Source organism: Falco peregrinus, chromosome 5 (assembly GCF_023634155.1).
Source record: "Falco peregrinus isolate bFalPer1 chromosome 5, bFalPer1.pri, whole genome shotgun sequence".
Lineage (NCBI taxonomy): Eukaryota > Metazoa > Chordata > Aves > Falconiformes > Falconidae > Falco > Falco peregrinus.
Window position 1 is genome coordinate 28,816,218 of NC_073725.1, and position 24,611 is coordinate 28,840,828.

Consider the following 24,611-nt stretch of genomic DNA (forward strand, 5'->3'; position numbering starts at 1 on the left):
CAAGCCTTCAGGGACCTCATTCTCCCTGCCATGGCAGCCTTTCTCTGCACACCTTTCCCCACAGCAGCTATGGGGAACCAGAAGCAGGGTAGCTAGAACAAGACAAGCAGTAAGGGACAAGTGCTCTCTCTTACTAGGGCAAATAACCAAGGATGCTTTTTGCTCTCAGGGTCATCGGTTACCTGGAGAAAATGCTTCAGGCAGTGTCTAGACCTACATGCAGGGATGCACTGGAGATCTGATCTGCTGGTTCTCCAGGCAAGCTGCCAGAAAACACTGGCGTCTTCAGCTTCGCCTGCACATCTAGGTGTTTTTTTCATGGATAAGGATGGAAAGCCTGTTCAGGCCGAATCAAGATGTGGCTTTGGCATCCACCCAGGCTCAAGAATTCGTGAAAGCTTCTGTGCCTGGTAACATAATGTAATCTGGGATCTTCATGGTGCTGTTTCTGCAGATCCCAAGCCAAGGTAAGGCACAAAAATATCACAAGTGTCTTTTAAAGGCCAATCCCACCAATACGTCATTGCAGGCGACTGACTGTCTGTTTTGCTTACATCTTAAACCAACCCTGTTAATACTTGCCTTAACTCAAGACTCTCTCTTTTTAGCTGGTACAGGAAAGTAATTCCTTCAGCTCTGGAGCCAGTTCAATACCTGTTCTCGGCCAATATTCCATGCAGAATTTGTGCTGGTTTTCCCACAGAATCAGATTCTGCTTGCAGTGAGCGTTCAGCTGAGGAGAAACCAGGATTTCTGACTATAAGCACAGCCCTACCACCCATCAGCATTCCGATGACCCCTTGGCACCTCAGAGAACAACTACAAACAGATATGCATATACATACACATAGACATGCCTTCACTATCAGATATTTTCATGGCAGTGTGCACAACACTAAACAACGCAAAAAGTATTAGCCTTTATTCATGTGCTTGAGTAGGTATATATTTATTTCTGCAATGAGACTGAAGATAATGGGAATACTTTTGCCATGGGACACTTCATACGGCAAATTGAAATTCACTGCTTTAAGTAATGGTTAGTCTAGTTTTTTAACCACTGTATTTCATTCACTAGCATAAAGAAACTATATGATGTTATACAATACCTTCATTAATAGGTTATATTCCTAAGTTGCACTTGATTAGCAGTTTGCTCCCTTTAATTAAAAATGTATTTCGCTGCTATAGTTTAGTTCATTTTATGAATTTTCCTTAAGGTGAAGATGTAAATTAGATTTTACCTCCTCAAATTGTATAGGAAGAGAGATTTCTAATTTAAAAACCCTCTAATTATGAACTATTACATTCTAATATTTGAGCACTTAATTATAAAACACATTTACTGATTCCCCTAAGAACCACACTGAAACAGATTCATAAGTAGAACTTAATTGGAAATGTAATATGATTAATAGAAAAACTAGAGATGAAATATGAAGTGGAAATGTGGCTACTGCCATAGTTACATGTTCATGAAAGAAAATTTAGTGTTATAAACAGGAAAAGTAAAAAATCATCCTAAGTAAAAAGTCATGTAACAGAGAGTAGTCAGAGCCAGCTATTGGCCTGACTGTTCAGCCTAACAGTCTTGCTAAATCTAATATTCTGCAAAAACCAATGAGCTGACTGTGCTCACTGGCAAATGCTGATCATGGTGGACCAAAGCAGAACCTTAAAGTTTACAAGCAAAAGCAATCTCCTTCAAGATAGTAAGAATAATCAATGTCACTGCCAAAAATAGTAATTTTTGAGTACTTTTTCTAGGCAGTCTAGCCATCTTCACATGCAAGCACCTCCAACTTACTATAACCTCTGTATTTTCTAAGACACGAAAGGAAAATACCTCCCACAGAGCTGGGAATAAATTGGACACCTGTGGCCACCACAGCATAGCAAAACAATCCATAAGAAATTAAAGAAGTAAAATTACACTTCCATTCTTGGTAACGGTAATGTTAAATGTGATAATAGTTTAATGATGTTAATCTATCTCCCCGGATACTTAATTCATAAAAAATTACCATACAAATTATTCTCCAAAGGTTTGTAATAGAATGGAAAAAGTGAAGAAGGTTAGCCATAAGGTAGAGAACAAAACAATGGGAAAACATACGGTATTTTTCAGGTCCTTACAGATTTTCACTAGATGGGAACTCGCTAAACTGCTGAACATATACTCTACCTTGTTACCGCACTCTCACAACCTACTACTGTAACCATTGGCTTCCAGGGTTTGTCCTATTTCACCCATTTTTCTTGGCCACACAAACTTCCTTGACACAAGGTATCTGCTGCTCCAAGCTTTCCCAGTTGGGATTACAAGAAGCACGGAGGTGCACATGTTTGGCAAGTGGAAAGAAATTAGCCTATATTGTAGCTGGTACTAGAAATATGCAGATAGTCTAACATGTTGTCTGTTCAACCCACGTACTCTTTAGAATAGACAGATTTTTAATATGCTCTTTCTTCCCATTCACCACCTTTTGCTTGATTTCTTTAGCTGAATGTAATTCTTTCTTTCTCCCTTTCATCTAGACTTTTTGCCAACAGTTTAATGAAAATCTTAGGTGTCATACCCAACCAAAATTATAACGCATCCTGTTCTAAACCTTTCACCCAGAGCTTTACCACTGTAGGCTTTTGTGACTCCAATGATTCAGACAGCCATGGGGCTGTCACAAAAAGTTCTACCCCTTTCAGAGCACATCTTGTCACAACTCTGCTTCTGGGAAACAGGTGGTTTCTTTCCTGACACAAGCAGAACGCCACTGGTTGGAAAGGGGGCACGCTACCACCCCCACCTGAACCAGCCGCTCACACTGGCAGAAAACCACTGGCCTTTCCCTTGTGTTGTCTGTTGTAGTTGCAGTTCAACTCAGTCAACCTCACATAGGGCACCGATTGTTGCAGCACAATCAAACTAGTAGACTGCAACAAGGCTTTACTGTTGGTCAGATTCTGTCTGTGCTGTATCTCCTTCCTCCAGAGGTCAGACCACACTGCTCCTCCTGTCTGACTCCACTCCCACTCCACAATCCTCAGGGCTATTTAACCACTTAGCAGGAACAAGCTACACCTGCACATCATCCATGTCACCCAACACACTGCCTCTGTGGCAAGCCCACAGCTGCGTATTATCAATGCTAATCAACCCACTGCCTTCATTCCTCTACAGTCCATGCTTCCTCAGGCAGTTGAAGAACTTCATGGGGCTTTTGCCCCTCCATGGCAGATATAGCAAGTTAGGTAAGACCCTTTATAAACACTGGCCATCTTTCTGTAACCACCAGCTATCCTTCTCCCAACAAGGTCTGAACATAGACTGGCAATACCGAGGGAAGGAAGGAAGGAAGTCTGCATCAGTCTCACTTTTGCAGTGAAGCATTAAACTCAGCAAGAGCAAAGACTCAAATATTTACCCAACCCCTTGACCTTCAGTTAGGAATTTTGGTTCAGAAGCAGAAAATATGTTTCATAATTAGAAAATTAGGTACTACCTACCACATAATTAGAAAACTAGGTTCTACCTACCACAACTACCCTTCTGAAGAACACCGAGAACTGAGGTAACTGCAGTTTATCTACTCTATAGTCATTACTACTATAGTTTTCATAAGCATATCCTAAAGCTCCTGGGACAACATCTGACAGGTAGCAGGATGGCTACTTGAAGCATTAAACCAGATGTTGACAGTATTGCATCTTTTCTGTTTGAGTCTAACCCTGTTGTATCATTTTCCAATAACCTGATCATAAGAAATAAATTTAGTGTTGGTTGGGTTGTTGGGTGTTTTCTCATGCTGAAAAGATTAAACTGAAAAAGGCAAGTATCAAAATACTGACAGTGCACTTCCTGTTTTAATTTTACACATGGCCACTTTTTCTTACAGTTTCCAAAATTTTTCACAGTTCTTTTTAGAGAGAGCAAAATGAGCAAAACTTTTGCAATTCTTTGCTCTAAATAGATTAATTTTTCTTTAGAAACTCATGCACCACCAGGCTCAGTTGATGTTTGGAACAAATTGCCAATGTGTACTACTTATATATCTTTCACACTACTAGTTCCATTATGAGGAATAAAAAAATGAAGTAAAAAGCTCAGGTAATAAGCAATCCATCGATTTGATGTTAGTTCTCATAAGATGTTAGTTAAGTGTGGTCTCTGCGAAGCTCAGAATTGCAAAGTTCTTGCTCTTGAGAATCATTTACCAGAGACAGATGCTCTTGGGAGTGGCGTGCAGTCACAGTGTTTACTCAGACAAGCCTAGTGTTACAAGTATACTTTAACTGTGCAAGAGAATAATGCTATTTCACACCAATTCTAATACCCAGTATTAATTATACTAAATACAACTGTAATTATTACAGAGTAGCTATCCATCTTCTCATAACTGTTCAGTTAATTTGTGCAGACAAAAAAGGTATGTACCATTAATCCCTTTTTGAAAGAAGATTATGCTATGCCAGCTCCATTTACATATGCACGCGTGTGTCTGGAGAGACATCTGTTACTACATCACAAGTGCTGCTGTAGATTGGTAATATAAAGAAAGTGCTATGAAGTTCAAACACTGGAAGACCCTGACCAAATTCTGTTGTCTGTTTCTAAACCTCTGTCCCACACTGCGTTATTTAGAACAGCTGTTTAACCAAACCCCAACACTGTATCCACAGTATCAACCCAGCACAGAGACTCAACAACCCCAAGCAAAAGCAGAATTACATGGTACAACCACCAGAAATGGTCTAGGTCCAGTGACAAAACACTTGGCTCATTCACAAAAACTGCCTGAAGACCAGTCTGTATGAGTCTAGAAGAACCTTGCTGTGACTGGACTGTAGATGTGATATTTTCAACCCTCATACCTGCTTCACATCCAGCTTGGAATTAATGACCAAGAGATATGGGATACTTTCAATTTGAGAGTTAGAATTCAGAGCAAAAAGGAATTACTGAAAAGTAGGCAGCTATGATTGCACAAAGGTTCATGGAGATGAGGGGGTTTATCTTGTTCTGTCTTTAAGATATTCAACATTCACCAGGTTTGTCCACATGGGCAATTACAGCAGAAACACAAAATACATGAATTCCATCAGAATTTAAGGCATAGCCGCTTTCTCAAGAAAACAAGGAATTTCACATATATTCAAAATAAAGTGTACAAATAATTATTAAAAAAACCCCCACCTTTCTTTTGCTAATATCTTGACTCTAATAATACCAACACTTCTGGTAAACGGAATGATTTAGTAATGCTGAGATTGTATTTAAATGGATACCCTTTCACAGCAAACTAGATTCATTACAAGAAGTGTTATGATAGTAGCATTTTTCAGAACAAAGAATAAAAATAAAGAGACAAATAAGCCTCAGAAGTTTTGAGCAAAAATCTGATTCTTCATACAGGTTTTTTTATAAATACAAACTTCAGATGGTAAAACCTACCTATATATAAGCTTACGAGGACTGTGCAGGATGCTATTGCCTTCTAACAGTATTACAGAAAACACTAGTCAGATCATGGGGAATTCATATTAACTATTATGACAGAGTTTTCCTCTGTGAAACACAACATGCTTTTCAAAAAAGCATAAACTCTAAAAAAAAATTTTATAAGTGGAGTTTTTTTTCAGTTTGCTCTATTTGCTATATCTCCTATATCTGACTAGAGTGGGCCAGTGATTTACTCAGTTGTATTCATCAAATACAAACAGTAACAGAAATTGTAAATATAAATTCACATTATTTTAAGATCACTCTTGCTCTGCTTATCTACCCCACTGCTTGTCTAGCCCACTATTTCAGGTACGTTAAAAAACTGATTGAAATTCTCATGTCTAGGACCCTAGCCATATCTACCACAAAAATACCTACACATATGTTACGTAAGTTTTATTTAATGCTACTTTATCTTATTTTTACCATCCTGTTCCTGAATGCTATATAATATGTTTCAGAGCAAGCTGTGACATTTTTGAGCTAACTTTTTTTTTTTTTTTTTTTTTTTTGGGGGGGTGGGGTGGGGTGTGCGTGTAAGTACAAAATCTAAAACAAGCAAACAAAAAAATAGCCACCAACTTTTCAGAAAATTCTGCCCAGGCATTTATGAATCTGGGCATACAAATAAAAAAATTTACTGCAATGTGGCTGCCTCCAAGAATGTGCTCAATCTTAAAGATCTTGCAGAACTTCTAGTCATGATATAGCTGTCATTCTTTTAGCCAAAAAATTCTGATATTCAGTAGACTAACAACTATATGAAAAAATCCTTTGCTTCTTTAAAACTTATCTTTATGAATAAATACATAGAAAAGACGTCCAAAAGTACCTTTAATGGCAAGAATGTCGTCAGTTTGCTCCCTGAATTTCTGCAGTCAGAATTTTCTGAAGGATATTCTTACTTTTCCAGATAACTTGCTTAGATATTGATTTACATGAGGCCTACATGAAAGAGAGTTCGCCGATCTGGAAAAGCATCTAACCACCCTCTGTGTGCTGGCTATGCTTAAAAAGCCTGATCCATTCACAGTCTATTCCAAGAATGAACTCACTGATCACATCGGAAAGACAACAGACTACTGCTGCTGCTATTGAGGGTTAATACACAGACCCACACTGACAATTTCCACACCATATTAACCTGTGTTCTTTATTGCCACTTATTAATTCAACAATATGAAACGCTACAAAGAATCAACCACAGATGAGGTAATTTTGCCTTTGTTGTGAAGGCTATCAGCCAATAATAGTCTCAAATAACCAAAATTTACCTGCACCTGCAACACTTGTGCTACAGATACATGCATTCAAACATGTAACAAGATGCTAGACAGCTTTAAAACATGAAAGAACTGGGATTACACAGTAGTAGATTTGATTTTGTCTTCAACGCATACATTTTTGGTACTATAGTTTGTGCTCACCCCCTGCTTCTTTCCTCTTTGGTCAGTAGCTATACCAAAGTAAGGACTGGGAGATGAAAGGGGGGAAATGAAGGAAGGGAAAGGAAGGAGGGAGCATGTGCTTATTTTGAACTATTACAAAACCTTCAAAATGTTCATTTAATGAAATAAACTACATGATTTTGTCCATAAAAAAAATCAACTGAACTCACAGGCAAGATTCATTGTGATAGCACAGTGGGGGCTGGGACTTGTAATACGTTGTGCTGGGTTTGGATGGGATGCAGCTAATTTTCTCCATAGTAGCTAGTATGGCCTGTGTTTTAGATTTGTGCTGGAAACAGTGTTGATAACACAGAGATGTTTCTGTTATTGTTGAGCAGTGCTTGCACAGAGCCAAGGGCTGTGTTCTGCCTCTCACCCAACCCCACAGCAAGCAGGTGGGAGGGGGGTACAAGGGGCTGGGAGTGGGTGGGGACAGCTGGGGCTACTGAACCCAACTCATCAAAAAGATATTTCATACCATAGGACATCATGCTCAGTATATAAAGCTGGAGGAAGAAGGAAGCAGGGGACATTCAGAGTAAGTATTTGTCTTCCCAAGTAACCGTGACACATGCTGGAGCCCTGCACTCCTGGGGATCTCGGAGCCGCTGCCTGCCCGTGGAAGCGGTGAATGAATGCCTAGTTTGGCTTTGCTTGCACATGTGGCTTTTGCTTTGCCTATTAAACTGTCTATCTCAGACCATGAGTTTTCTCACTTTCACTCTTCCAATTCTCTCCCCCATCCCACTGCAGGGGGAAGGGTGAGCAGGCAGATGTATGGGGTTGTGGGTTAAAGTGCTGGCTGGGATTAAACCATGACATACATGTAAGTACATGATCTTACATCCTACTCTTTGTACTCTTCTGAAAACCAAAGAAAATAAAAACAAACAATTATACAAAAAAAAACAACTTGAAAAAAGATGGAATTAAAGCAATTCTTTCTGTCTATAGCCAGTTTGCTTACACAGGTTAACCATTCCCTGGTCAGTGCTTGTTAAACTAGCTCAGTGTTAAAGACAATTTTCTATAAAATTTCAACATGTAGCTGAGAATCAGGCCCCAACAGATGGTCCTAAAATAGATTTGCAGCTTGATTTACCATTATCTAATCTCAATAACAAAACCAATGCTGGGACTCTGCCTTCCTGCCCCCCCCCCCCCAAAAAAAAAAACAAACAAAAATTACAGGTAGAAGTGCAGTTGCTACAGTAATCTGATTTTTGTTTTGGTTTTCCCCCCATAATGGTGATTGGTTTACTGACCTTAAAAGATCTTTATTGAAACCCATTAACAAGGATTAGCAATTAAGCTGTAGCTCTGCAAAGTAAATGTGTTGAAGAAGTCATAAAGGCACCTTGGGTTTCAGAATAAATGATACAAATATCAGAAGGGCTACAAGGACCCATGACTAATCAACTTAATGTTTCAAAGCAGATGAACTCAGCAAATTGCACGGGAGCTCTTTACTGGTTTTATACTTTGTGTTTTCTTTTTGGGTTTTTGTTTTTTTTTTTTTTTTTAATTCTTAAAATTTGTCAAAATTTACCTCCATTTTAAAAAGCAAGGAAAACCATACTGAACACATACATACACGGTATACTGTATACGGATACACACTGCAACCGGTCTGGATTCTGTCCATTTATACATAGCCAGCAGCAAAACACTTCATAATTCTACTGAAATGCACAGGGCTACTTGTGATTATAAAAAAAAAAAATAGTTTCAGAAAACTCATGCATTCAAAAATTACGCATATTTTACCATTAATGCTAAAAAAGAAACAAAGGAAACACCTTCCAGCAAACAAAAAAAGCCTGCACTTACTGCGTCTACTGTTACTTCCATTAGAAATGAACTAAAGTTATCATTATATTTCTGCTCCCCCCATGCTTAGTGCTTAGCACACTGAGATGCCAAGACTTTAGGAGGTAGGTGCTTCCAGAATAACTACCCAGAGCTTCTACATGCCCTTTAGTACATATTTTCTATAGTGTACCATATCTAAGATCCCATTAGCTCTGATATCCCAGATTTGAGTGACAAAAGTAATCTCCAAAATACCAGAGCAGTTTCCTGTCATAAGGTGATGAACATTCAAAGTCAATAAATTCAGTACAGAACCACATTTTCAAGGGTAAAATAGGTGACATTTTTGCAAGTAAAAGGAAAATTAATGCAATATTGTTACTCAGAGAAGCAAATACTAGTTTTTACTAGACTAGATGGGGAGAAAGTTAAATAATAATAAAACAAAAGGTCTTTTATGTTTCTCTGCACTCTTTGAAAAGTGTTCTGATTCTTACGATTCTTACTTCTGTTGTACACCTAATATTGAACTGTAATAGATGGGATTGCCTCCATGGAACAGCATTTTACAGTGTTGAAATTACATCACTGAGAACAGCAGGCAACATCAGCTCCTTAACAAGGAATAAACTATATTTAAGGTCACTGTTGGAATGTTCACATGCTATCTGCAATGTTTTCGAGGTCTTTTTTTATTCCATCAGGAAGAAAATACCAGAAATTTTCTTTTTTCCCAGTCATTCAGAAAAAGTCATATTTGATGTATTATCTGCTTCACTACAGACATTTTACATAAATTTCCTATGCTCTGGCAGTGTCATTTGACAGAAGCCTGATGAAAACTAATACAGAATTTCTTTTCCAGGCTGTGAAGAAAAGGACTAACTGTAACACAGAATAAAAGAGATAAAGCCTCTAATCATGTAAATGCATCACAAATACATGACTTTTAGTATTAAAATAGTATTAGTTGAAAATAACCATAAAGCCCTCAGTTATTACACACAAATTTCCTGACATCCCATTATTAGTCTAATTTCCAACGAAACCCAAAATTATGTAATAGTCTAGCTCTTTAAAAGGGTAAATATAATAATACTTGTGGCCTTCTGCTCGAACCCCAAATAATCACAGCTCCAGCAATTCAAGGCTTTTTAGTCCAGCCTCACCCTGAAGTTGTGTGCAAAGCTGATGCTCATTTGTTCATCTCTTTATGTTCTTATGTATATCTTTGTATTGCATGTCCTTGTAAAATTCAAGCTGTTCCATTAGCTAGATATTTTCTTCCCCACCAATAAAATCATAATGAAGAATTGGCCATCTAATTGGGAAGAATGAAGAGATGCGAAAAGATTGTGACTGAAACCAGTTTCAACCTACCATGGCAAATAGTCATTTTTCCAGTGACATGTGAAAAATAATTTTCCAAAATATTCTGCCTCTCTTTCAGCTTACTCTTGAATTGACAACCTTTCCATAGCCAACCCCTCAGCTCCGGGTGGTACATGCTGGTACAACTGCAGTACGGCTGGTGGATAGGTCAGTCTGGGACAATTTGCGACGCTACCCAGAGAAGCTAAAAGGGCTCCTAAGACGAGCAGCAACCTGCTCTCAGCAAGGCACCCAATTCACTAGCATCAGCTAAGGACGTCTGTGGATGCAGAAGGAGCACTAGAAGAGCAAATAGGAGTGGAAAAGGGACTGGAACTGCAACACAGAGAAACACAAGAAGGAACAAGCAGTTTGCTCATATTGTCAGACAGGAAGGCAGGAATTCCAACCGAAAATACAGTAACCAAATTGATACAAGGCTGTGTGTAGTTGAGCTGCCTTTACCACCTTCTTTGTCATGTCTGTCATCCTAAAATCTTTCTGTTGGGCCTCAGTCCTATTGCATTTATTCATTTGTCTTTCTAGTTAGTTTTAATTGCAAGATTTCTTGATTATTTTTTTTAATGTGGTAAAAACACAAATAAATGTAACGAAGCAAAAGAAAATATGTAGAATAAAAATTGTCTTGCATGTGTTTACCTGCCTAATCACATGTATTTACGCATGCATGAAGCTGGATCCTCTTCCATTTAACCTGATCTTAAACAGTGACTTTGGAAACATGTCTTTTTATTTCAGTTCATGTAAATGAGAAAAAAAATCAGGCAGTATGCTACTTAACAGGAAATTAATTGAAGCATTTTTCTACAGCTTTTTATTGTGGCAGGGTCCTGATACTCATGCTATTGTAACGAATGATATATAATAAATATAATGCCAGAAGAAAAAAAATATATTGAAATAGTCATTTAAAAAAATTGTTATCGTTATGTCACTTGCACATTAGGAAACAATCTCTATTGAAACGTATATGGTGGATCTGTCAGTATGCACATTGCCTCCATCTCTAAATATGTATTCCATGCAAAATACAGAGAGTATTTTTCATAAAGTAACTTTAAAAACTGAGTAAATAAAATAAATAAATACATTATTTTCAGCAGCCACCTACATGGCATTCTCCAATACAAAGTCGAAGTAGTATAGGGACATCTTTTTTTTAATAAAAAATTGGAAAAGTTTTCCCCATAAATCTTCCCTGACACTTGAATAGGAACAAAGGAAAACATTTCTGTAGGCAAAAAATACTTATTTAAGAAACCATCCCTAAATATTACTTTGTTCACATGGACAAGATGTAACCCTGGTGTATGACACAAAATTTTCTTTAAAAGCCGATTGGAGTGCTTCCCTCACAGTGCTTCCACCTTGCTTTGGATCCCAAAGGACTGTTTTCCCTCCTGCCAGGAGGAAATTAAGTTCCCAGGTCAATGAATTACAACTTTCAGTCTACATTCAGTTATCGGGAGATCCGAAGGCCACAAACGAGAGATAAGAGTCTGCTGGCTCAGTAATGGCATGAAGGACAGGGCTCCTGAGCTTTGGTGGTGATGACAGCTCATCACATACCCATGGGCAGAATAATCACCTCCCTTAGCTTTGGCTGCCCTTAGTAAAGTGAGATGGAACTAAACTTCATTCCATGCCCGCACAGGATGTCAAGGGCAAATGCAGGTAAATGCCACATGCTCAGAATGAAAATGTATATGTAGCCAACACCAATGTAACTCGCTTAGATTATGTTTATGTAAAGTACTTTTGTACATGCCTAATTCACATTAAGCACATCCTTAAATCGTCGATAAGGATTGGGCCTGTGTAGGAACTGGTTTTGGATTATACCTTTAGAGCAGAAAAGGGAAAAGTTGCTTCATGTATAAACTGGATTTATAGATACCTACAGGAGCAGACTGTTTTAGAATTGCATAGTCTGAGAGTTTTAGAAGCCAGGATCAATGTCTGCACTCCTGAGAATAGTTATCTTAATTTACAGCGAGTATTCAGGGAGCGACACTTTCAACATGCAACATTCTTTAAAAGAGAAAGAGAGAAAAAAAGTGACAGATTGCATCACGCTTCCAAGATCCTGCAGTTCATCTGAGAACATCTTACTTGGCAAATGCAACTCATCACTAGCCTTGACAAGAAATTAATGCCAGAGGATTATTTTTTTTTTTTTGAAGTGGTGCTGCTGGTCTGAACTGTGGTTCTGTGGCAACTTTCCTTCCTCTCTAAATTGACAGAGGAGCCTGCTGCAGAGCAAGTCAGTTCTCCCACTTGGCTGAGCAGTCATCACGATTCACAGGGCCAGTATCACTCTAAATGAACCCTGATCCAGCAGTGCTACTGGCGGATCTTATAGCATATATTTGTCTCTCATCCATGTGGTTTGTGCTATAATGTAAATGAATGAAGAAGTAGATCTCTTCCTCAGACAGAAGGAATTAGGCTAGCTTTGAGCAGCATTTTAAGAAATGAAAGTCCTCTCTGACTTCTGTCTTTAGGATGAGAAGTGATTTAAAACAACAGAACAAGCCTTTAGATCTTTAAACAAAAAAAAAAAAACAACAACAAAAAAAAGCCAAACAAAAGAGAAAGAAAGCATTTAAGATTACATTAACAGAGTAATATAGAAGCTGAACTCTTTCGTCTTTCAGCCTTATAAATTTCATGAGTAACTGAAATTGAGTCCAAAAGCACTGTGAATGGCTCTCGTCATTTCATCTTAAACAGCCAAGTTCCAAGAACAAACAGAAGCTTTGAACAAACAAAATTATAGGGGTGTCAATCATACATCTTATCAACATTCAAAGAACTGCCTGCCTTGATGACAGCTTCTTCCCAAACTTACTCTGAAAACAATACACTTTATTCAAATCTGTAACCACTAAAAAGTACTGTCACAATTCCTGACCTCATTAACAAAAAAAATGAAGTAATTTTAGTAACTCCAGTAAAAATCCTGTAGATTTACACCAGTGTCTCTGACAACAGAATCTGACTTGATATGTATGGCATATTGATATGCAACTAATTAACAGACTCAAAATACAGCTCAAATAGAAAAAATTAAATGCATATGTAAATGCAGTGTATAAACACAGTGATTTCCAAATCACTGTAAACTTCCAAAACATTTTTGCCATCTAAATCAAACTAACAGTTAACATTCTTAGGCTTCCCCCCCCCATTTTTTTAATCCTAAATAGATAGTGAACATAACTTTTGTTTTGCTAATTTCTGTATGAGAATTAAACCAATTTTCTAACACCAATGCCTTATATCACTGAAATTAAAGTTATGTATGCCTTAGTGCTCTGGGGCAGTTATATGCCAGTGTTGTTTGTATAGCAAATAGCTAAAATTGTTTCTTTACTGTGCTTGAAACTGTGAAATCAAAGTATTTGTTAAGACTGTGAGGTGGAAATAAATGGATAACAAAAAACTGTGTGGAGAGGTTAAGCCTTCACTGAACACTCACTTTTCCAGGAAAGCCAGTGAGTAACAATAAGGGATCACACACAAAAGCTGAGAACTTCATGAACTGCATGGTTACATTTCATGGTGCTGAGCCCCAACCACCTATAAACCCCCGTTTACTTCCCATTAGTCAAGGAAGCCTGGAGTGTGAGTTCCAAGCTGACATCTCAATCCATGCTAAATTTTCACAAATAAAGAGCTGTTATCAAAGCCAGCAGGAACCCAACACGGAGCCAACATCCGGCTTCAGATTAGCATCTTTCCTTGGAAAGATTAAAATTTATTTTATGCTTCACAATCTTGTTTAAGCTGCAAAAGGGAATGAAGCTGAGAATTATGAACCTGTTCTGCTACTCACTAAATCAGTGCTAATAGGATTTCACCACCTGTGCAACAGAGAAAAGGGAAGAGAGGGGCCGAGGTTGGAATCAGAGGATCTGTCAAACCACAGTGGCGACACACGTTATCTCTGCTTTCCAGCTTGGTGCTCTGTGTCAGCAGTTACCCCAGCAGAAGAATTCTGGTCAAAAAGATGAACTTTCATATGGGGAAACATAAAGATGCAACGGAGCACTGGCTAGTAAGCTCTCAGGTTCAACTTTCAGAACACAGCTGGAAATTAACACCAAGAACAATTCACGTAGAAAGGTTAAATGCTGGGGGTGGGAGTGTATAAAATCCATGTTTTCTAAACCAGACATTCCCTTTGGATTCACAGTTATTTTCCTCCGTTTTGAAATATTCAGCCTTTGGACTGAAGGTTTTGTCTATCATGATGCTACGTTCTCTAGAGAGTACCTGAAAGGAAGAAGTATCTCAGTTCAGGTGTTTGATGCATTTAACCACAGAAGAGCTCTTACTGTATTTAGTGGGTTGGGATCATGAGCAATAAGCTAAAGCTTTCACTGTTATTACGTTGCTTCCAGGCACCTGTTTCAGTCCCTTCTCAGATCCTTACTGGTATGAATGTCATCTCAGTCTCCCAAGCTAGCACCAACCTCTCACTTTCCTTTCCAACAGAGGAAAAATAAAACCCAAACTAATCTGTGTAAATAACCTGCCATACTACTACATACCTACATGTAGCTCAATAGCATTAACTACAGAATAATGTGTTAATCTCCAAATCTTAGGCTTAGAATTAACAGAAAAGTGCAGAAACGATTTCTATGAGGAGATTGCCCAAGTTGAATTGAAACACCTTCCGAGATCTCCTCCTCATGCTGTACACCAAAGAGACTGGTAAGTGCAAGCTTGCAACATGTAAGTGGAAAATAAAAATATATTTCCAGAGTTTATGGATATGTCATATCAACTCCAGTTGCTCAGCAGGAAGGTCAGTTCCTTGCTATGGTTTAAACAGAAATTAAAACAGTAGAGCTAGATCTTCAGTGATGCTTAGCCCAAAATGTTACCATGAAATGGCGTTTGCAGAGCACTTCTGAATGCCCTCAGTCTAAAAGTGTTACGATTAGTAACTTGCAACCCAAAGCAGCTGATCCTCTCCTACAGATGTACGGGTTTACAACAAACTTGCCAAATCCATATTGTAATTTTATCATAAAATGCTCTTGGGTAGCCCAGAGCATCTCCTATAGTTTAATCACTTCTGAACCTCCATCAGGTCTGCAATGATTGACCAGAAACTGATTTTAATCTCTGGTAGATAGGAAGCTCTGATATTGTTGGGAAACCTTGTCTGTTAGGAACAGCTGAGATTTTAGAGATACGATGAATTTTTAAATATAGCTGGAAACAGTACGAATTTATGACTCATTAACATAAAAAACACACTCAGAAAAAAAATCGTTTTCACTGCTAATCAAGTGAAGCACAATAAAGATGCAAAACTTCTTGGTGAACTGAGAAACAATTAAGAGGGAGAACAAAAAGTCTATAGTCAAACATGTCTCAGTCTGTAAATTGAATTGTATTCACCAGGAGACTGAAATGAATATGTATACCAAATGTGGAAGTATACCAAAAAAGCTTTGATTTTAAGGTCTAAGCTTTCCTGTAGATTGGCATCTCCCCTTCCTGCACTGCTTAAATTGCTGCTATTTTTGGTACACTAATTAGTTTGGCAAATATTCTGGGCAGAAAAAAAACCTTACATAATTTTATATTCTTTTTCCATGTGCATGTACTTGATGGAGTTAATTTTCTCCAGAGCAGCCTGTGGAGCACTTTGCTTTGGATCTCTGAATAAAACCATGTAAGTAACAGACCAGCATCCTTGGGTATTGCTGAGCAGAGCCTGCAGAGCATTGGGGTCTCCTCTTTTTCCCCACTCTGCCCCACTACCAAGTAGGCTGTGGGTGTGCAAGGAGTTGGGAGAGGACACTGCCAGGACAGCTGACCAGAACTGGCTGAAAGGGTGTCCCATACCATTGTACTCAGCATTAAAAGCTCAAGGAGAGGAGCAGGAAGGAGGGATGCTTACAGTTATGGCATTTGTGTTACACATGCTGACGCCTGGCTTCCCAAGAAGAGACTGGTCAGCTGCCTGCCAATGGGATGTAGTGAATCAATTCCTCATTTTTGCTTTGCTTGTGTGTGCAGCTATTGCTACACTTCTTAAACTGATGTTATCTTGATCAATTATTCTTGCTGGGTTTCTATTTTCTCCTGTCCTGCAGGAGAGGGGAGTCGGCAAGCGGCTGCACGGGTGCCTGGCTGCTGGCTGGGCACAACCAGCTGCAGAGCATTAGCACAGTCTACTTTTACACGTAAGTATCCTCTGACAAAACAAAGCTGCCAAACAGAATGGGGGAAAACACATAACCAGCCTCAGCAACCACATAAATGGGGAGACTTTTCCTTAGGAACTAAAGCAGCTCTAATGAGTTTGTTGAAACCTAGCAAACTTCTGGCAATTTCCTAGTCTCTATTCCCCTCCGCAGACTTCTTTGTCTCGCTCCTACTGTTTAACCAGGAATACTAAATTAACAGCACTGAATATATAATAAGTTACAAATAAACCATACCAGATTCCTGAAGGCTTACACAACTGAGTAAGGAACTAGCTGAAGGATGATACATAAGCAAGCCAAGTACTGGCACAGCAGGGAAGTAGAACTCCTCATAGCTAAGTCTTATAGAATGCTTCTATTAAATGGCTTTAGCGCAAAAAGTAGACTTGCTATGATGAAAATGAATGATGGCATAAAGTTGGGAGACATCAATACAAAGGAGGAATGGAATATGATCCAGGAAAAATTAGGTGGCTTTGAGGTTTGTAATTGAAATGGAATGAAGTGTAATAGAACAAGGGCAAGGGGCTATTAACATGAATCCATGACATGGAATGAGAGTACATCGGCTAAAAATGATAAAAAGGCCTGGCTGTATCTATTGATTACAGGTTGGCTATAAATCACTGGCTTGATGCAGCTGTGAAAAAGGCAAATGAAATTTTAAGATGCATCAAGAGAAGTGCTTTGATAGAAGTGGACAGCTGTTAAAGCCTTTTTAATGCACACACTGTGTGGGAGAGACTTTGACTGAAACATGTTATCTGATGCCAATTATCCACACAAAAAAAGAAATAATAAATGGACTTGCACCAGAATAAGTGTGTAGGTAAGCTCCAAGGATGACCAGAGAAACAAAATGCCAATGTCATAAAAGAAGAGATGGGAAGAAAACTAATTTGCTGAGCCCAACAAAACAAGTTTGAGAATGTAGCATGGTTATTCTTTGGAAATACATAGTCAGATAATCCCAAAGAAGGGAAAGAAACCAGGAGACAAGTACTGACATAAGAACAGAAACTTATAAAGTGGGCATGAGTGAACTGAGGCTGAAAACCTGAAGCCAGTTACTAGTGAACAGTGATGTAAGGCTCTGAAACAGCCTTTCTAGGGAACAGGAGGAAGGTAGCACAACCAGTTTCCTAACGCAAATTGCCAAACACATCCAGATCTATTTTGTCACTTCTCTGTGACAGCAGAGAACTATTTGACTGTTACATTTTCTGCAACCCATCTTCTAAGCAGCGCTTGGCTCCCACTTCCAGTTGGTCTGCTAGGTCATTCCATGATCTGAAATATTATTATTCCCAATACAGATCCATAAGATTATATGGGAACATAGGATTTGTGTCTCCCCCTAATCTTTTCAGTGAAAATAACTGATTTCTTTTCTTACCTGCATCTCACCATCAAATCTTACTGTGGCTGTTTCAAAAATGCAAAGTTTAAAAAAGGGTGATTTATAGAATAACTATACAATAAGTTCTGTATAGCTACCAAGCAAACTTAGCAGCATGCTTTTTTGAAGAAGGGAGAGGGCAGAGGAAGGAAAGGCAGTAAGGGGAAATCACTTAAGGCAAACCATCATTAACTGAAAATAACGGTAAACTATTGCGAGTCATTTTGCTAAGACAGACCTAACAAGCACATAATTCCGCCCTGCAGAAATACAAAGATCATTTATCTAGTTACAGTTGCATGATAGGCAAGTTTCGCATGAGTTGTCAAACACATTCAAAAAAAATCAGTAGACCAAATTCCTCAGCTTGGCTTTGTTCGTGTCTATCTGATTAAGCATTTCCACGTCAGGCAAAATGCAGCCTGCATTTGACAGAGCTGGTGCAAAAGATGAGAGCCTGAAGCATGTAATTAAGGTTAGCACCATGTATTTCCAGCTCCTATTATCAGCTTAAGAGACAGCTGTTAGCACTAAGCAAATTTTTATTTAAACTTATCAGAAGGGAAAAGCTAGAAAGAAAGCCCATGCATGTGTCATCCTGAACCCAGTAAGAAGTACCTGATGTTATTGCTCCAGAATATTTGCAAAAATACAACCCCTCCTCCTACACCCCCCTTCACCCACCAACAATAAGTACCACCACCCCACAAACCAATCCATGATGGTAGTAAAGGAGTAATTAAGCTGGTGGAACAGAGAAACTGTGGGTTTGCACTAACCAGGAAAAATACAGTGCATTTGCTCTAGACCAGTCTCATCATTTTCCTCAGAGAACTTCAGTGCAGTCTACCAAAACTATTAAATTTATAATAACTAGATACAACATAGCTGATACAGTAAAATCTTATAGTGGGCAACAAATTAATTGAGCAGTAATTTCAGCAGTTTGCTACAAAGTATGCATTAGATGTATTCTCAGTCCTCATTAATTCCAAGTCAATGGACTGCTGGTAAAAGTGACATAAAAATAATAAAGCACATAAAACACAGAGTCAAACTCTGATCCTAATGCTGCTAAATTGCAAAGAAACATCATAATAATGTGTTGAAAATTTAATATAGAAATCCCTACATTGTTTACCAGCTCTGAGAGGCACCAGAGCTTTACGGTTACGCACAAATTAAAATAAAAAAACAACATATATTACAGTTCTGCTGGGTACCACTAACCCATGAGAGTGCAAAATGTTGCAAGAGCGTTCCACAAGAGAAACAAACACTGTAGATCCCAGTCCCAGCCTCCAGAAGAGCAACAAGTAAGCCGTTCTTTTCTTTCAGAGAGTAACCAGTGGGTTTATGGCATGGCGCAAGATCTAAAAAAAGAGTTACTGCTGACTGCCGGACAACCAGACCTCAGCCATGTGGTATCCAGGGATTTGAGGCAGGCAAGGCTGATCACGCAGAATAACCCAGATCCCAGTGGTCTCTCAAAACCATGAAATTGTATACCACCAACACGGCCCTTGAAGCTGAAATACAACATGGCAATTCCTCATTTGTAAATCAGAACGTAAATTCAGTTCTCAAGGTTTTATGAGGGCTTTCAGTAGATTTCCATTTTGAATCATCGACAGCAGTAAAGTACTTTTTGGTAAGAACTTGGTAAGACGCTACAGAAAAAAATCACAAATTTGGTTCAGTTTGTCTCTCCTGCAAACACTGTGACAATCACACTGAAAATCTTGCAGACAAAAAGTAAATCTTCTCCCTGACAAATTAAATTGAAGAATCATATCCACAACAAAACCGCACTAAGCTCCTGCAAGCTGTTAGTTATGTGCTACGAACTGGGTACATAAAGTGTGCCAACTTGTTTCCACTGATGTGAATAAGCTGTAAATAATATGGTCAAGTTTGTATTCATAAACCAATATTCATTTTAATGCATAAATAAGCTTGTAATTGTATAGCGACAAAGGGGTTAAAATGTCTGAAAGATCATATAGACTGTTCTGGCAAGAAAGTTGCAAATCTCTGAAAGGGGAGCTGTCCTCCTTATCTGCAAAGCAAGCTGCCCTACCAAGGAGATAACGGGACAGCAGGATGGCCTTGAGTAAAATTAACAAGGAGTATTGTAAAAACCCTGGGAAAGATTTCTACAAGTCTGCCAACTCATCACTTTTGAGAACTAAGGTGAAAAGTACACCATGAGGAAGACCTACAGCCTTCCTCCCATAGACCACTGCCCACATTCTAAAGACCCCGGCCCACAATTTTTGGAAGAATCTGTGCAAGCGTGAAAGACTGATAAGCTAATTAGCATACGAAGTGAGGGTAGGCGGGTTCAGGTGATGAATATGTATAGGCGTTAATGGAATATTCATTGTTTCATTATATAAATATAAGATAATCTGCCCCTCTGGGTGTGTACGATTGGTGGAAGGATCCCCCGTACACCCGGCGCCGACAATAAAGAATACTTAATCACTAAGAAATTCTGAAGACGTTCTTTGAAACACTACAACTTTGAGCATTTGTAGTAAAACAAGAGGAACAGGTAGTGCATGTACATTAGCATTTGACTTGATCAGGAGCACGGGTTTGTAGCCGATCTCCCTCCCATCCCATGACATGGTTTACCCTGCAAAGCCTCTCCAGGAGCATACATGGGATCCCTTTTGAACAAACCAGCACTGGAGGGTGACCTCCTCAAATACACCTAATGCATCCTATTCCATAACTGGGACTAGTCCATGGGATCAGGCCAGAGTTAACCCCAAGTACAACCACCAGAATACATACAAATACCATGTCCTGAGATCCTACTGGTTTGCTCTACAAACAAGTGCTACTTGCTCATTAATGTGAACGTAGACAAAAGAAAAGCAGAATAAGACCAGAGAAATAAGACCTTAGGTTATAAAATATTACACAGTAGAGTGATGCATAACTGGAAACATTTGTGAGGAAGAATTTGTGAAGATCTCAGTGGATCTGTGTTTACCTCTAATATCTCTCCTAGTAGTAGACAGAATGTAATTACAATACACAAAAAAACACTCAGAAGGGGTCCAAACCAGAGTTCAGTTTACTTCACTGTAGAAGTCTGGTGTACAGCACAATTCAACAAACTTACACTCTTGATTGATGTTCTTGAAAATATGTCTGAAGCTACACCAATCTGCAAAGCTAGAATTGTTTTGGAGTTTTTTGTACAGGTAACTGTTCCAAAACCACCAGAAAAAACCCCCACCCTATTAATATTTTCTCTTAATTAAAAAAACATCCAAACAAAACAAAACAACAACAAAATAAACAACAGTGAAAACTTTGGAATTAAAACTTGACAGCCCAGCTTTTATTTTTGAAAACTGTAGCCTAATTGCCTTTTAACCATTTAACTCTATTTAACTTCAGTATGAAATAAGCAAAAGTGACTCTGAACCACATGCTACAACTGCAATTGAGGAATGGCATTGAACTGTAATGTATAACCACATTTCTTGAACAAAGACCATGAGGTAGTTTATTTGGTTTTTTGAGGGCTGGGGAAAAAATAAAAACCAAAACAAATACCCAACCTTTAGAAATTGAAAATAATTGCAATTGCATATAGAACAGGGAGAATCTGCTACATTAATGATCCTCTATTTCCTTTATTAAATCATCACTTTACAACCAACTAAGCTTCCAAATGAGTTTCAGACTTAACTTTGGGCTTAAATGGTGAATTTATGGTGCAGGATGAAAGACAAGCACCAGCAGCGTAGACAGAGAGGAAACAATGCCTTGCCAAAATCAGACATGTAGGACAAATGATCAAGTAAGTTCAAGAAGCCCTGTTGCTCCCCTCTCTTATGTACACTGATATTCAGAAATCAAACTCAGATATCTGACTATTCCCTCAAATTCTTGCCATATTTAACTCAAATTCATTCAGAGATCACCAAAACTGGTTTCTTTTTACCTGTGTTTGTAGTATGTGCCTTAGTCATCACATGTCTCTGGAAGGGCAGTGCAAAAGCAGCAAAACTCAACCTCTGTAGAAGAAGCTGTGTCAAGTAGATTTTATTTCATATGCAACTTCAAGAACCGTTTAAGCTGTGAGAGAATTTTACTGGAGTACAAAGAGTCTGAAATTCAGGTAGAAAAAGTGCCCTTTTAGGTCACCAGATGCTCCACGCAGTACTGCCCTGTAAGGCTGAGTATCACAGTGCTGACAGAAAAAGAAAGAAAAAAAATCACTACAGTCTCAGAACATACTTTTTTGAGTCTATTATACGAGGATGACAGCTGGAGCAACTAATATGCAGCTTTTTTTTTTTTTTTTTTTACAGTTGCTTTTCAGAGTACACCTGAGGTTAGTTTGTCTGTCACTCAAGCTGTAAGTAATTTGTAGTTACTGACTGTTGCATAGCTGCAAAACAGATCATCTTTAACAGGGGTCCTCAAACTACAGCCTGCGGGCCAGATACGGCCCCCCAGGGTCCTCAATCCGGCCCCCGGTAATTACAGACACCCACCCCCACCCCCCCCCCCCCCCCCCGCCGGGGGTTGGGGGGGAAACCAAGCAGCCGCAGATGACTGCCTGCCACTGCATCCGTGCACCGGCCCCCTGGTTAAAAAGTTTGAGGACCCCTGATCTTTAAGTTCCTTTTTCTTCCTATCATTTTCAGTTCACATTTTCTGCCATGTACTTGAGTTGCATTGTCCTATACTATATAGCAGAACTAAATCTCAGTGTGAAAATATGTCAAATTACTCAGCCAAAGCTGTCCTTGTACTTTTCCTTTTTCTGCTACAATCATGAAAATGGAGGGAAAACACAAACACATAAGGCTATTCATCTATTCAAATCAAATCCCTTAGTATGCAGACACATCCTTACGCAAAACACAGCACCAACAATTCAAAGACAGACATCCTCCAAAGAGGAAATCAAAAAGGATTCTGGTAAATTTAAAAATCCAGAGCTGTTTATTCAAAATCATTCAGTTATTTTGCATTCTGCTTGGTGTTCTGAAGCTGATATTAAGCATATATTGTAAATGGACCTGGAGACATTTTTATTGTAGCTTGCTAAAGAAACAGATGTAAATCTGACAAAAAAATCAAGGGAGGGAAGAATAGGCCTGGAGAGGGGTAGAATAACCTGCTCTGAGAAGTTACAGAAAACATCCAATCTATCAAACTATCAGCGGGGACACCGTCAGCATCCTAAGAAAGGAACAGAAAAAATTCAATCCTTAAGACTTCTGAATAGCTTTTCAATGCTGCTATAGTATTTTTAGGCTCAAAGATAATGGGAACAGATAAATCACCTCATGTTCCATGCTGCTGCCCACATGTGGGCTAGGAAAGCATGACCCAGGGCCAAGACTCGCTGACTTTGTCATCCTTCAGTGTTGCAGGATTTTCAGGTGCTCTTCAGGAGCATTTTTTCAATTCACACTGAGATTAATTAGTGCTACCACAGGGACAGACTATTGTTTGCAGGTAATTTTGATATTTCTGGAGACAAACAAGGCCATATTAAAGCAGGCAGATGATGTTGTCTAGGTCCCTGATTTCTTAGAGCTGATTGCATAGCTTACAGTTTCGTCTTTCAGTCCTCTAAATAACTGAGATTCAGACATACATGATGCAATCTCAGCTTTCTGTGTCTAGACAGTCTGCAAAGAGGTTTTGATATATCACAGCCTCCAATTATTTCCTGCCCCGATGACCAAAGCAATGAATCTCTGGTGCTCTGCAGCACTCACCAGACTGCCAGCGCCAGCTCTGGGGGAGCTCATCAATAATGCACGTGTGCAGCACTTATCTGACACACGTAACTCCTTGACAGTTATTGGAAACCAGTTATTTGGCCAGCTCTTTGATTTCAGCATGCTGGGGGACACCTGGAGCTACTGTTCCAAATAGGAAATACTGGAAAGTTGCCCAAGCTGGTTTTTTTTCTGCCCAGACGCTGTTTCTGGATGGTAAAAGGGAACTGGTTGGCAACTTTAAGAAAAGTGCAACAGCTTTCATTATGACACCCGATCCACTACATATAACTCAGCTCTGGGCTGTATGCCAAGATTGCTCTTCCTGCTTCCCTTAGCAGTTCAGAGGATGTAGACAGTTGTCAGGTAACATGTGCTCCAGTGGGTTCATTCTGTAGGGGCATGCTGGGACCACGAGGGACTGACCCTCTGCAAAGATGTACTTGAGAATTTACATTTCCTCAGTCGAAGGTAGCAAATGATCTTATATTTGGCACATGGCTACACACACTTAAAACCACCGCTACCTCCAAGGACAACAAAAATACCAGTGTTATTCTGGATGGGTAGGAAAATGCTGGTAACATGTTCCTACGGAACAATCTAGGGCTGACTCTGAGAAGGCAACTGATGGAAGCACTTCCCAGAAAACATTACAGAATCATAGTTTGGGTTGGAAGGGACCTTTAAAAGTCATCTAGTCCAACTCTCCCTGCAACGAGCAGGAACATCTTCAGCTAGATCGCTAGATCAAAGCCCCATCCAGCCTGGCCTTGAACACTGCCAGAGATGGGGCGTCCACAGCTTCTCTGGGCAGCCTGTGCCAGTGCCTCACCACCCTCACTTCAAAAAATATCATCCTTTCATCTTGTCTGAATCTCCCCTCTTTTGGTTTAAAACCATTCTCTCTTGTCCTATCACAACAGGCCTTACTAAAAACTGTGCCCATCATTCCTATAAGCCCCCTCTAAGTACTGGAAGGCTGCAATACGGTTTCCTCAGAGACTTCTCATCTCCAGGCTGAACCGCCCCAGCTCTCTCAGCCTGTCCTCATAGGCA

The 24,611-nt window shown here is 39.2% G+C and overlaps 1 protein-coding gene across 1 annotated transcript in view; it reads right to left on the minus strand.

Moving 5' to 3' along the window:
* The window catches only part of CNTNAP2 (contactin associated protein 2), a 1,162,992-nt gene that overhangs the window by 931,791 nt on the left and 206,590 nt on the right, over nucleotides 1-24,611 (minus strand). The window lies entirely within an intron of this gene.